At 40.3% G+C, this 15,317-nt stretch overlaps 1 protein-coding gene across 2 annotated transcripts in view; it reads right to left on the bottom strand.

Moving 5' to 3' along the window:
- Positions 1 to 364: 364 nt before the first annotated feature.
- LOC126295392 (cdc42 homolog) overlaps positions 365 to 15,317 on the bottom strand; it is a 51,560-nt gene continuing 36,607 nt past the window's right edge. For both annotated transcript variants that reach the window (XM_049987873.1, XM_049987874.1), the window contains exon 7: positions 365 to 3,271. The gene's annotated coding sequence lies outside the window, so the exon portion shown is untranslated. The remainder of the gene's footprint in view (positions 3,272 to 15,317) is intronic.

The raw sequence follows: 15,317 nt of genomic DNA, 5'->3' as shown, positions 1-15,317 counted from the left end.
TTCAGTGCTGACTAGTGAGCAGCAATCTATCTAAATATTATTAAGTGCACAAATCTACACTATAAAAAAGTCACTCGAGATTTAGTCCCCTTCAGATTTTAAAATAAATAAAAAAAAAGAAAAAAAAGAAAAAAAAAGTCCACACAATTTCATGTTGCTTGTTCGCTTTATCAGAAATGACACTGGCTTGTAGAAGTGTAGAGACTCTGGCCACGGCTGTGCCTACAGATGGTCAGTTTTGTGCAAGCTAAAAAAACCCAGCCCGACACTTACCTTTTCGAAGAAGTGCAGTGAAGTATCAGTTGCTTATTTCTACAAAAAAAAAACAGGGACAGGTCAGGAAAGGTTAAATAACAAGCTGAGAGAAAATTTAATTACAATCTTTATTCTAATAATTCTCGGGATTTCCAGATATCAAACATGTATACACAAGTCAAATATTTCCAATCAGAGACACGACGCTCTCGAAAATTTACGAAAATCAGCGTCCGATATGCAGTATTAGTCGCAGAGCACATTTTCATTTCCAAATTTGCGAGAAATTTTATTCCTATTATTATTATTGTGATTAAGATAATAACATTATTACCAATATTATTAATGTTGTTATTAATATTTTATAAATGCTTGACTGCCTATCAACTAATACAAAATATATGTATACAATACTTGTACTTAAAGTCCAGAAGAGCATGAGGGTGCAAATTAACATACGTACTTCACTCAGAAAATCGACAGTACTAAAACGGTGAGGAAAGGGTGGTGGGGGCCCTCACGGTGAAAACTTTCTGTGACACTCGTGGCCACCGCCCTCTGACGGGAAAGCAAATATCGGGCACCGGTGTGCCAGAACACTGGCAGAATACGCCGTTTCGTGTTGGCGGGACATTATGCAGAAGGAGCTGTGGAGGAAAAGGTAGCACAATAGTACTGATACAGAAGAAGTTAGCAGACAACCCTAAGCCGCCCACACTGTTCCCAGAAGAAAGCAAATGCACGAGGATACTAACCACGCCGTGTTCTCGCCTTTTATTCTGTCCTCCAAACTTTTACAGTACTCCAACAGATTGCGATGGAAAGCTGCAGTATAATTCAAAACTCCACACAAAGCGCACACATGCGACATAAACAGGTAATGTTTTGAGGTTAAACCACAGTCCTATTTTTAAACCGACATCACAATCGCGGAAGACAGTAACAGCTCAGGGAGAGCACCACTGTGCATAAATAATAGGAGTTAACTTTAACCACAAATTCTGAAGTAGTGCAGGGAGAGTAAGACTGCAAAACTTTTAAATATTGTACAAAACAAGAAAAAATGCTTGCTTGCTGGACTTTAGTCAATAAAACAGAGAACTTTCACAGACAACCTCTACAAACAAGAATGTGTATACATTTATACCTCTTTTTCTCTGAACACCCACCCACACCCACCCACACACACACACACACACACACACACACACACACACGCACAAAAGTAATATACCTTAGTTTTAGACAATTCTCACAGCTCTCCATGTGGGCTTAAATGGAATTCTCGCATCTACAAGGGAAGAATATAATAAAGCACCAATTTTCTTTAAATAAGAAAACCAGAAATAAACCTGCACAGTGCACACTTTGCTGCTCAGAATCTAGCAGTGATGGGGCACTGTGTACACTTACTTACTAATCACACAGATAAGTATAGACAATTTGGATTTACACTGAAGGGAAAAAAAAGAGAAAGAAATGACAGAAAGTGGACAAGTAGCGCACTCACAACTTTATCTCCTACACAAAGCACCGAATAAATACGGCACCTCGCCCATTTGAGTTTTCAATCGAAGTGTAGGAAATGGTGGGCAAATGAATGAAGGAGAGAGTAATTAAAGTTTGGATTTCCTGCAGAGAGCTTTTATATACATGCTGGGACTGAACACTATGCTTTCAGAAACACGAACAGTTTGGGACTTTCCCCACAGGTGTAAGAAATACAGATAAGACTCGTTGAGCTGCTTCAGTTCAAGTGAGGACACTGTGTTACTTGTGATATGAGAAAAGAACACAATAAACAGGTTTTCCATAACAACTATAAATTACTGCAAAGAAGCAATAGTGTAGGAAACAGAAAGCCCTACACACTCAAGCAGGGAATCCTAAGAAATGCGCAGACGTGTGCAACCGCGTGCACGCCCACACACACACACACACACACACACACACACACACACACACACACACACTTCAATGCAAAGTTAACATGGCGGTTCTTTGTTACATTCACAATGCTACCTAGGCACTTAACTCATATCTGCAGTTAGACCATTGTTTGAGCTCCACAGTTTGCCACATGACAGGGTAGTCAAAAATGAAGATCGCAAAGAGTGTCGAAAAGGGGTGGAAGGGAGGGAAGACGTGGGAGAGTACACGAGAATCAAATACGGTCGGACTGCACATGAAAACCCTTCTAATCACAAGACGACTGACCTTCAAATGGCACGGAATACAGCAAAGCAAAGACTAAAACCTACAAATATAGGTACAAAATTAAATGTTACGTGACGAGGCAGTAGCGTCACTGTGTTATCCGTCAAAAATTAGTGCCAATGTGTTATTTACTGTTCAGTTTATCCTTTCCATTTATTACATCAGATTTTTTAAAAAAATCTACTACTACGAAAATAACTTCGAAGTGAGTGACACGCATCCCGCAGCCTGCCGAGAAACAGAGTGCGGACCCACTGACAGTTCCAGTATTTGCGGCGACAGACGCACGATTTGTTTGGCAGGTGACCAACTGACACGTAGGTTTCATTTGATTTCTGGAAAGGAAACGAAGTACAGAGTGGGTGGTATACACGACGAGCCCGAAGTTCGGTGACACCCAGAATTACTGACAGTGTCGGTAGTTAGCTAATGTGAGATGTGGTATTTGCCTGACGAAGCTGACACGTTGAAATGCGCAGGATAGATTTTACACACAATTTAGTTAAATATATTCTCTCCACAGTGTAATAGATAGTCCTCTGTGTCGATATTTCGAAACACTTCCTGTGTGCTGTACTTTTTCTTCCCTCCTTGTTTTCCATTTTCTCTGTCCTATCTCTTCTATTTCAGTCAGTGATCCATAACATTAATGTACCCCTTTCCATTATTTCTTCATTCTGCAGCTGGTCCTTCAATATGTTTCCCCTTATCCTACACACACGTTTTTTTTATTATTAAAGACTATGGGCTTTTTCTTGAAAATAAAGGCCAATTCTTCAAATTACTCTTCTCCTATTACCTGGAACAGAAAGGAAGAACAGTGAATTATTCCAAAGAGAGCCATAAAAATAAAGTTTTATTTATACATGCCATAAAAATTGCATATTGCTGACAATATATTCCAACAATGTTGTCCGGCAATGCGGCAGTTCTCTCTCATGTCACCTTTGCAAGTGCTGTTCACAACAAACACAAAACAACGAAGAACTAGAGAAACAGGTGGCTGCATGTACACCCATACACTTTCAAACAAAAGTCAAACGAAATTGTTTCCACTCAAACTCACGACACCAGTGCTGTCAGTGAGAGAAGTGGGAAACAAAGGCAAGTTGAGAGAGAAACATTTACAGTCAAATACGAGATCATTATTGCCCTGCAATACAAAATATTCTCTACCCTAGGTACAGACAGCCGAAAAACCAGCGGCAATACTTTGGCAAAAACCAGCGGCAATACTTTGGCAACTACCCGCAACATCAGAAATATTGTCCAGCTGTTCCGCAAAATTGACGAGTATTGGAGCCACATTGCAGAAATGACATCACTGTCTTCCCTTTTTAACCTTCTCCCTGTCACCCCTCCCCCCTCCCAGAAAAAAAACTACTAATTTCAAAAGCCGGTATAGAGTTATGATTCTTTTGTGTGTGCCCAAGTGGCAATACGAGTATGGTTAGAAGATAGGCAAACATTCATTTACAGAATTTGTAAATTTTTGACAGGAATACACTTTTTGATATTCTGCAGGTAGCGGGGATAAAATACAGGGAGCAAAAGAATGTATACTACTTGTACAGAAGGGAAGGAGTGGTTGAGAAGGGAGAGAGATAGGGTTGCAGTCTATCCATGACGTTATTCAGTCTGTACATTGGGCAAGGTGTGAAGGAATTCAGAGAGAAACCTGAAAGGGAATTAACGTTCATGGAGAAGAAATAAACGTCCTTGAGGTTTGCCAATGATACTGTAATTCTCTCAGAGACAGCAAAGTACTTTGAAGTGCAGCTGAACTGAATGGATGTCTTGAAAACAGATTTATGAACAACAACAAATATAAAAGAAGGTGCGATGAAGCAAACTGGGATATTTTTACTTCCCCTCGTTTTGCCATCAGCCTCCTTAAAATTAATTTTTTCATGTCTGACTAACTACCATTAACATACATGAGTATAATCTGCATTTTCATAAAAGAGAAAGGCTGGGTCCCCGTTTTAAAGAACATAACACCAGGTCTAAGTCTGTGCTTAGCTTTATGTATGTATTTGATTTACTAATTTATTCTGACTATGCCTAGTTAGTTTCTTTTATTATAGGGTGAAATATGTAATTTTTCGAAACTTAAATTCTACTGTTGACTTACAACAGATATAAATTCTATAACAATTATAAACATTTGGAGGAACAACTAATAGTATTCTTAAATGATCTATTTGGCTCTATTCGAAAACATGTTAGCAAAGCCAACTCTTAATTAATTGCAACATAATTTCCAGTTTTATCAAAAGTATTGTTAGCTTAACTATATTTGTTAATATCACAATTTAAACAAATAAAAAGGCTTAACCCTTGTAGTAGAAGAAACTGTTAAAAATAAGCAATTTTTCGACGTATGCAGTTAATTGAAGGAGTTAAGTTTTAGTTGTAATTTCTGTAAATTAAACATCAAACAATGAGTTCATTGCCTATTATTGTGAAGATACGTAAGGACCCTATTTTTGGTCTCTAGAGAGTCAGTCCACAGCAGAGTTTCAGACAAGAAACCTGTGTCGGTTAGAACAACAAAAATGCATCAACTTACCCATGAAATAAGTGTTACACCAAAAGGCCATGTGTCACAGCAATGACACTGCCTGTTCAATTTATTTGAAAGACTTGTGAAATATGTGATTAGGTGTTTACTGCTTGTAGATGTTCAACAGTAAACTACTGTAGCAGTATTTGGATGTTTGCCTGCAAACTATTAATGAGTCTTATTGAAAGTTAAACAATAGTGCACTGGCCGTATAATTGTATTATTGGGGGCTCGTGAACAGCGAAAGTAAAGAGCTGTTAAACACAAATAAGCACCTGTCGGCTACATCATTTAAAGTAGTCAGTGTTGCACTTCCACCCCCCATATTTCAGCCAGTGTAGCAATGCAGGACGTCGACACCGAGGACAAATGACGAGGAAACAAAGCAGGTGAATGTCACAAAGGATAATGGAGTGTACTTGAATCAAGTAAGTTATGTTGAGGGAACAAGACTAGGCAATGAGACTATAGCTAATAGATGTGTCACGCTGTTTGGGCAGCAAAATAACTAATGACGACTCAAGTAGAGAGAATATAAAATGTCGACATCTAAAAGCAGGAAGAGAGTTTGGGAATAAGTGGAATCTGTTACGTTAAGAAGTCCTTCCCGAAGACAACCTCGGGGGTAGGGCAATGACAGCTACGATTAATCATCCTGGACATTAATAACCTGCTCCAGCTGTATTTAGTCCTTTATTTTTTAGATCACTACCAGTTTCACGGTACTAAAAATCACATCTTCAGGTGAACATATAACTCAAACATTCGAGGTAAAAAGCTCCATTAGAGCTATAAAGCTCAGAACTTTGTACTCGACATTTGTTGTCTGTCAGGACAGCTGAAGCAGATGATTCTTCCTGGAGATATTCATCTGGGGTTTAGCCTAATCCAGTCGACAAAGGAAAATTGGGGAGAAAGAATCGTGTAGTCGCAAATTACTGTACATTTGTAGGACGGACTGCCACAAAAAACGTATTAAAAATACTGACTGATGGGTGGGGTGAACATTGGGGTGACAGAATATTTAAAGGTCATTTGTCTACATTTCTCTCGAATAACTCTAAAACTGCAGCTTCTGGCAAAAATGTTTCTCAGTACATTACTACATTAAATCCCTAACCAAAAAAGGCCCTATTAATTTTTTTTCTAGGACTCTAGTGTGGGAGGGGATGGGAAAAAACCACAGATTATTAAAAATAGTTTTGTATAAAAGTTTATTTTAAAATGAAGTGGGTTAAAAACAAATATTAACTGTGTGTACCACGCCTAAGTGTAGTAGAACTGTATTAAGAAATAAGTGGTGTAACAGGCTGGAAGGGGGAGGGAAGCAGGCGAGAGAAGGCTTGTCCCTGGATTGTGGTCATGCACTTGCCTCCTTCATACGTCTGAAGATCGAAGGGCGTGCAGTTCAGTTTCCCCACCTATCCCGCCATGTCACAGTAAGCAACTACAGGGTATTTCACTACGTTATATAGACCTCCACGTTACAAATTGCAGATCTCCGATGAGGCAGTGTGCAGATGTGCCCGAGGGGACGGATGGTTATTTTCCACAAAGTGCGTTAACACTACACGGAATGGAGGTATAAGTTACAAATAATACTACACGAGAAACACATATGGACAGAATCTCCATAAATCTGTTCACACTGTTCTAAACTTCTAGAGGTGAAGCCCCCGATCTTAGACATTCTGTACAGCAGGTATAGTGTTCTTCCGGAAAGTGCAGCTTCCCCCACAGTGAGCACTGCTCACTTTTCAGTTTACAGACGGGCTATACCTCCCAGCATTTCCTGTCCACTCCTGTTAAGTGGGTAGCTGCACTGAGCATGTGTTTACACAGTGCAGTTATTTTCAGTTCGTTAAATGAGTAGTTATTTGCAGTTGGTATGAGGGATTTTATGTAAAACACATTCCTCAACACAATGGCTGAAACGTGTTTCACTTGTAAATGTGACGCTGTCAGTATCTACGTAGCTTCAGTGGGAAAGGAATCGGATACATAAATGTGGCACCCCCCTGCTATCTACTGTTGACACTGTACTGTAATGCTGTGTAACTGTGTTGTAGTCACTCGGTGGTCATTTAATGAATGACCAGAATGCTACTGCAGTTCTCTCACCATTAATCGTGTTACTGGTAGGCTGCACAAATCACTTCCATTAAGGAATTGCTGGCACTTTTAGAGTGGGTTGCACTGGAGGGAGCAACTCTGTAATAGTGTGCCCTGCCCGCGATGTAATAACATACTATTTTCCTTTCCTATCGAAATGTCAAAAGTTAAAGATGTAATTTAATCTCTGTGCCAATTAACTGCACTGCAAGTCAGCGAATATGTACGCCCGGGATAATGAGAGCAACGTAGCATTATCATTTTTGTTTTGACCTATACAGGGTGTTACAAAAAGGTATGGCCAAACTTTCAGGAAACATTCCTCACACACAAAGAAAGAAAATATATTATGTGGACATGTGTCTGGAAACGCTTAATTTCCATGTTAGAGCTCATTTTATTACGTCTCTTCCAATCACATTAATCGTGGAATGGAAACACACAGCAACAGAATGTACCAGCGTGACTTCAAACACTTCGTTACAGGAAATATTCAAAATCTCCTCTGTTAGCGAGGATACACACATCCACCCTCCATCGCACGGAATCCCTGATGCGCTGGTGCAGCCTTGGAGAATGGTATATTGTATCACAGCCGTCCACAATATGAGCACGAAGAGTCGCTACATTTGGTACCGGGGTTGCGTAGACTAGAGCATTTCAAATGCCCCCTTAAATGAGTCAAGAGGGTTGAGGTCAGGAGAGCGTGGAGGCTACTGAATTGGTCCGCCTCTACCAATCCGTCGCTCACCGAATCTGTTGTTGAGGAGCGTACGAACACTTGGACTGAAATGTGCAGGAGCTCCATCGTGCATGAACCACATGTTGTGTCGTACTTGTAAAGGCACACGTTCTAGCAGCACAGCACAGGTAGAGTATCCCGTATGAAATCATGATAACGTGCTCCATTGAGTGAAGGTGGAAGAACGTGGGGCCCAATCGAGACATCACCAACAATGCCTGCCCAAACGCTCACAGAAAATCTGTGTTGATGACATGATTGCACAATTGCGTGCGGATTCTCGTCAGCCCACACATGTCGATTGTGAAAATTTACAATTTGATCACGTTGGAATGAAGCCTCATCCGTAAAGAGAACATTTGCACTGAAATGAGGATTGACACATTGTTGGATGAACCATTCGCAGAAGTGTGCCCATGGAGGCCAATAAGCTGCTGATAGTGCCTGCACACGCTGTATGTGGTACGGAAACAACTGGTTCTCCCGTAGCACTCTCCATACAGTGACGTGGTCAGCGTTACCTTGTACAGCAGCAACTTCTCTGGCGCTGACATTAAGGTTATCGTCAACTGCACGAAGAATTACCTTGTCCATTGCAGGTGTCCTCATCGTTCTAGGTCTTCCCCAGTCGCGAGTCATAGGCTGGAATGTTCCGTGCTCCCTATGACGCCGATCAATTGCTTTGAACGTCTTCCTGTCGGGACACCTTCGTTCTGGAAATCTGTCTCGATACAAACGTACCGCGCCACGGCTATTGCCCCGTGCTAATCTGTACATCAAATGGGCATCTGCCACCACCTCATTTGTAAACATTGCACTGACTGCAAAACCACGTACGTCATGAAGACTAACCTGTTGATGCTACGTACTGATGTGCTTGATGCTAGTACTGTAGAGCAATGAGTCGCATGTCAACACAAGCACCGAAGTCAACATTACCTTCCTTCAATTGGACCAACTGGCAGTGAATCGAGGAAGAACAGTACATACAAATTAAGCATTTTCGGACACATGTCCACATAACATATTTTCTTTATTTGTGTGTGAGGAATGGTTCCTGAAAGTGTGCCCGTACCTTTTTGTACCACCCTGTATAAGGCTGCATTCACACTGAGGGCCGGGCCGAGCCGAGCCTGGCCGGGCTGCCGCCTGCCTCGATATCCAACACATGGTTCTGAATTGAGGTGTTCACACTGGCGGCCTCCCGTAGCTGAGCCGGCGACATCCCGAGTGTTTAATATTGCCGTCGCAAGCAGACCACAGGTGCAAGCCTGTGGAGCAGCACTACAGCTTCTGCAGTACACGCATCACACGTCTCCCTTCTGCTTTCATCACAAGTGTGACTGCACACGTCTTTTATTTTAAGATGCTACCTCACATTTCATAATCAGTGATTAAAAATTACGTTTATTATAATGATACATGCGAAATTACTTTTACTTCATTTATTTAATCTACCGTATTTACATGCATTTACAACAATAGCTTGCCGGCGATCGCGGTATTGCCGCCACTGAATAGTTCGCATTTACTTGAAAACGGAGACAGATACGAGTGTCACTGAGGGACGGAAATGAGTCCCTACCAGATGACAATGAATTGTAAAGTCATGCTGTGGCAGTTCCTTATCAGTGGAAACAGAACCACTGAGTCAAAGGGCATTACCTCAAAACTCTTCGCCTATCAATCTGTCTATCTTACAAGGTAATGAAAAGAATTCTGTGAGGTCATCAGTGGCTCCACATGATGAACCATCACCACAGCCAAGTGCTCCATCATGAAGAAAAAAGAAGAAGAAAAAAGTTAGTAAATTCTGAAGGAGTATTTCTGTGATTCTTCGTTGAAGGCACAGCAAGACATAACCCAAAATGACGAAGCTAATTACTTCCTAATGATTCTAAAGAGTCCCATAAACTCTCTTCCCCTAAGAGGTGTTTGTGAAATTTAAAATAGAAAAGCATGACTACAATTAATTGGAGGTAGTGAATGCTGTACAAAGTTACTGCAAACCAAAAAGTATGTACTAACGAATCTTACCTTATCGTTAAACAAAATTTTTCTTCTGCTGTTATAGTTCTGCGAAAATTTGTGTTCTGTTTCGAAATTTTGTCTTGAATGTTCTGCAGCACATACTGAAATGTATTATGATTCATTGTGTAATATGAATAAAATATTTCAGGATAGTTTTTAAGTTCTTCATATAAAGAAAAAAAAAAACTCTCCTAAATGTCTGTCACTATTTATGGGATGAATCCGTAACCTCCTAGTTCTTCTGTACTTCAAAACTCGACGAGTTACTGCAGAGTCAAAACAATACCAATAAAAGTGAAGACATTGTTCTACACGACAGCACAGACTAGCTAAAGGCGAGCAACTGTTGACTGCAGCTGCGTTTTCTACTGACTTGCTTGTCAGCTGTCAAAGGCAGCTCACAGCCATTTAGCCAAAGAGTGGGGATTACCTTGACAGTGCAGCGCAGCCCGCCAAGGAAGGAAAATACCAATGAACAACAATGAAACGCACATCTGTGTTGATCTACAGTAGTATCATTAACTCTCCATTATTTTTTCTGTCAAAGTAGACAACGAGACTACAGAATTGCGCTTCAGTTATCTTTTAGTTCGAAATACGAAATATACATTATACTAATTGTAGGATGTTGATGACAAATAATTGTTTGTCTTTGGTAATGTAACGTGTAGCCAATTATAAAAGCACAGCAGATGATTGTCCAGTAGCTGAGGGAAAGATTCTTATACATTTGGATTTATCTAGACAATGATACCATTAAAATAATACGAGGGACCGACACTAGGTCTTCGCTGATCACTAGTATTTAGTTTTTTTGTGCCCTGCATCATATGACTGCACTAAACCGTGCTCTAACCGTGCGACTCCATGGCTTGCTGACGCGGTACTAACGCCACTGAATAGCTCGCATTATTTGTGACCAGAGACAGATATCAGTATCATTATCATTATCATTTCAAAAACTTTTTGGTACTTTTAGCTACATTTCATTCCCAACAATGTATGGTCTAAAACGGATCTAACAGTAAGCTACCCGCTACATAACTTTTTCACTACAAGATTTGTAAATCAAGTGGACAACGCTGACAAATAGCAGCATTTCACAATTACTGTTAAGAAATATGGAAAGATAAATGATTCAATACAAAGCTAAGATGTTACACTACCGCATGTACAAAAATCAGATTCTTTAGCCGCATACTTTATTCAAAATCGGTTGGGAAGCGTTACGAAACTAAGAAATCATGCGAAACGAAAATTAGACTTTTTCTTTTTTCACTATGTAAGTAACTCTTTCAAGGAAAAAATAAGTTCTTAAAACAATGTGGCGAAGTCTTAATTAACCACTAAGAATTTTTAAAACATTAAAATCGGAGGAGTGGATTTTCCCCCATTTCGCCGTCACGTCGGCCTGAGCTGGCTAAGCACAAGCCAAGCCAGTACGCGTCATCCCGTCCTGGCCCGGCCGGCAATTTGAACGCAGCCTAAGAACGGGCGCTCGTCTTTTCTCTCTCTCTCTTTTTAGTCGTGTACCTTTCTGACAGTATCTTACGCTATCAAACTCCTATTTTCTGCTATTTTTGTTCAAATAATCTGAAATTGTATTCCTGTTAAAAATTTGTTCAATTGTGCCATTACTATCGCCAATTACAATTATCGATACGACTTTACTACGAACACTTTTTTCTTTCACTCTGCAGCCGAGCTAAGATTGTTATAATTTTTACGTGTTTTGCCGAAAGACGGCACAATTCTTTATTGTGTCCGAAACTGTGAGATTAGAGCTCAAGATGTCAGATGTCTGTATAAAAACCTTACTTTGTGAAATAATAATTGTTTAATTTGGTATTTCTGCTTTCATTTCATAGTAACGATCATCTATCCCCAATTTATAAAATGTTACAGATTTCGCTTTCCTACATTTTTTCTTACAATGCCAAAACAATACCCACAAAATTAAATTAAAACTGTTCTGAATTTTCTCAAAAAGTGAGAAGACAGCTAGTCATACCCCTGAGACTGTAGGGAAGCAAATTAAACGTTTTTCAGCACACCAAGAGTCTACCGACCTTCACTTCAAACAGAAAAAAAAGGTAAAAAAGATTAAGAAAGTGATTTGTGTGTGCGAGTGAAATATTTAAATTCATTTCACTTTTCATTTACTACATTTCCTCTTATTTATTTATTTGATATTTATTTATTTTATTATTATTATAACTTACAACACATCCACAGTATAGGAAGGGTGCAAATATGTACGACAGAATAGAATGGTACTAATCCACTGTAATGCACTGCTGAACTTGTGCCAAAATATCTGTCTCTTAAACACCTAGGTGACCCACTTCTGTTACAGAGGGGCTCTTCAAATGATGCGAGAGATGAAGCATTTGTTACCCCTCAAACTGTAAAAAGTGTTCTGGCCAGTAATGGTGGAGAAACTAAAATTGACATTGTCTAATACATTTCGAGACCACGTGTTGAGGTTTTTTACGTAACAGCTCACTTAACTACTGTGAACAGGTACTCGAACAAAAGTAACTCCATTATAGGAGTAGGAGCTCAGTGAAGCTGTTTTGTCTGTACCCCAAAAAGTAAGCAGCACTTGTTGTGGGTGGGGAAATCGCCATTTCCTGAATAACACTACAGCTACTGTACAAGATGACTAAGAATCAATTAACCCTCTAACAGAACAGAACAATATGCAGAGATTTACATAGATTCCGTCTGTATGCGTTTCTTACATTAGTAGTATTACAGTAACTCTTATACGCACCCCTTGGGCACATCTGTTGCCTGCGTCGTCAGTGATTCATAAGACGTGATGTGGAGGGTCAGTATAACTCTTTATTTACTTCTAGTCATGTAGAGAGATAGAGTGGGGAATCACCTGCTCACTCTTCAGTTTGCAAATGTAAAAACTAGGGAAGTGCATGAACACAATCTGGTGATCTACCTTCCTTCCTGCTTTAACCTCACCCCCACCCCCTCCCACCCTGTTACACCTCCAGAATACAATTTATCCACTAACACATTTTGACTGCACTTACATGTGATGCACACATTTAATATTTCTTTTTTATCCACTTCACTTAAAAAGAAATACCGATTTTATACCATTAAAGCAACATTTTTAACAATCATTGATTTTCCGTACCCTGCAACATGGGAACTGTTAGTCCTAGAAATTTAATAGTTTAATTTTGTACTGAAGTACATTTTCAGTTGGCAGTGGCCAGTTGAGTGAAATATTTAGAAAATTCTAGAAGACTAAGAAGAAGGAGGAAGAAAAGAAGAAGAAGTCAAATGGCTCTGAGCATTATGGGACTTAACATCTGAGGTCATCAGTCCCCTAGAACTTAGAACTACTTAAACCTAACCTAAGGACATCACACACATCCGTGCCCGAGGCAGGATTCGAACCTGTGACCGTAGCGGTCGCGCGGTTCCACACCGAGGCGCCTGGAACCGCTTGGCCACACGACCTGGCAGAAGAAGTCACACCACAAAGAAATTATCCGAATGGGAGGGAAATCTGTAGATGTGATGTACAGGTACAGACAAACAAATGATTACAATTTCAGAACAACTGGACAATTTATTCAAGAGAAAGAGATTGACAAATTCAGCAAGTCAATAACACGTCGGTCTACCTCTGGCCATTATGCAAGCAGTTATTTGGCTCGGCACTGATAGACAGAGTTGTCAGATGTCCTCCTGACAGGTATCGTAGAAAATTGTGTCCAACTGATGCATTACATCATCAAAATCTCTACCTGGCTGGAGGACCCTGCTCACAATGCCCCAAACTTTCTCAATCGGGGGGAGGTCTCGTGACCTGATGGCAAAGGTGCCGTTTACCGAGCGCAAAGACAAGCAGCAGAAACTCCAGCTGTGTGAGGGCAGCAGTATATTGCCCAAATATAAGGACAGGGTGGCTCGCCACGAAGGGTGCTGAATACCGTCTGTGTGCAGCAAGGGTGCCACAGACGACAACCGAAAGGGCCCTGCTACGAGATAAGGTGGCACCCCAGACCGTCACTTCTCACTGTCGGGCTGTACGTCTCCGGAAACGTCTTCCACGTTTGTCAGAATTCAGTGCGTCACTGAAGACGATACTATTCCAGTCGACGAGATGCCGGGTCGACAGTGCACGGCACAACTGCAAATGAGCTATCTGTGTGCAGAGGCCAACGGTAATTAAATCGGGTGATGCTGAGGGAATTAGATAAAGAAACAAGACATTAAAACTAGTACAGGGGTTTTGCTATTTTGGCAGCAAAAGGACAGGCCAGAGTGAGAGAGAATTAAATGCAAACTGACAATAGCGAGAAAATAGTGTCTAAAAAAAGAGATTTTTAAATCCAATATAAAATGAAGTTATTTGTTGAGGTCTGTGTCTGGCAGTGTAGCCTTGTATAGAAATGAATTGTGGACAATAAACAGTTCAAACCAGAAGAGCACAGAAGTCTTCCACATACGGTTGTCAGACGAACTGCGAATAAATTTAACTTATGGCACACACCAACTAAAAGAAGGAATTGGTAGTAGGAGATGCCCAGAAGCAACAAGATAACCAGTTTTGTACTTTAAGTACATGTGGTGGTAAAAACGGTAGAGAGTCCTACGGATGAATACATTACTTAGATTAAAAAGACATAGGTGGCAGAAGTCATCGAGAAATGGAGAGATTTGCATGTGATAGGCTGGTGAGAAGAGCTACACAAACCAGCCTTTGAACAAAAAACAACAACCACAACCACTTTTGCTCACCTGCCCAACAACATATAACACCTGAAAAGTATCAAACGAAAATTTAAAAATAATTTCTTATCATTAATTGTGTATTCCTATTCTTTAGATGAACTTTTATTGTAACACTGAATGCACACAGAATGAAAAAAAGAAAGGAAATATTTTCTTTGTACTAAAGTCTGTTTTTCACTTGCAGCATGAATAGCAACACAGTATTATAGAGAAGGAAAGTTGCTGCTCACCATATAGTGGAGATGCTGAGTTGCAAATAGGCATAACAGAAAGACTTGAACAATTAAAACATTGTCATTGGTCTTTGTCATAAAACTCTCTCTCTCTCTCTCTCTCTCTCTCTCTCTCTCTCTCTCTCCCCCTCTCCCTCCCCCACCCAAACACAACTGACACGCACGACTGTGTGAGTAGGTGTGTGTGTGTGTTTTGTGACAAAGACCAATGACTGAAAACTTTAATTGTTCAAGTCTTTCTGTTGTGCCTATTTCCAACTCAGCATCTCCACTATACAGTGGGCAGCAACTTTCCTTCTCATAATATTGTTACAGTCCATCCTGGATTTTGCATTGCTTGTCACAGCAATATAATCACTTACATTACATCTGATTCACTGTGCTACTTAGTATT

The sequence above is a fragment of the Schistocerca gregaria genome, chromosome 11 (genome assembly GCF_023897955.1).
Source record: "Schistocerca gregaria isolate iqSchGreg1 chromosome 11, iqSchGreg1.2, whole genome shotgun sequence".
NCBI classification, from domain to species: domain Eukaryota; kingdom Metazoa; phylum Arthropoda; class Insecta; order Orthoptera; family Acrididae; genus Schistocerca; species Schistocerca gregaria.
Note: the sequence above shows the minus strand (reverse complement) of the source record. Positions and strands in the feature narration are given on the sequence as shown.